Source organism: Penaeus monodon, chromosome 28 (assembly GCF_015228065.2).
Source record: "Penaeus monodon isolate SGIC_2016 chromosome 28, NSTDA_Pmon_1, whole genome shotgun sequence".
Classification (NCBI taxonomy): domain Eukaryota; kingdom Metazoa; phylum Arthropoda; class Malacostraca; order Decapoda; family Penaeidae; genus Penaeus; species Penaeus monodon.
In genome coordinates, this window is record NC_051413.1 from 34573616 (window position 1) to 34574092 (window position 477).

Below are 477 nucleotides of genomic sequence, written 5' to 3' on the forward strand. Positions count from 1 at the left end.
AGGAACCCTTCCTTCCCATCTCCCCCCCGCCCCCCACCGGAGGCTCCCCCCGTGACCCACCATGACGTGAGGCGAGACCGCCGAGGAGGAGAAACTGACGGAGGCGGCGACGGCGCTTCGAGGTTCGCGGCGAGACCGGGAATGCCCTTCGTCGACCCTGCTGCAGCCTTTTATCTCGCTGCCCCAAGGATAACGGCGAGCTGGACGCGTGACAAGAAAGGGGAAGAAATATTTACTGTATAAAGTGGATAAATTGGCGGATAATACGAACGATACGAAAATTAGGCAATGAACGTGACTCGGAAAGCGATATGGTTTTCTTTGATTTAAGATTGATTGCAAGAGAAAGGTAAACAGAGAGCATGTGAGCCTCGTTCGCTTTGGAGAAAAAGTGATGATTCACAGGTGTTGTTTTGGCCGAAGAAATTAAACAGGACATTGGAGAAAAATGTGAAGGAGAGAGGGGAATAGAAGCTG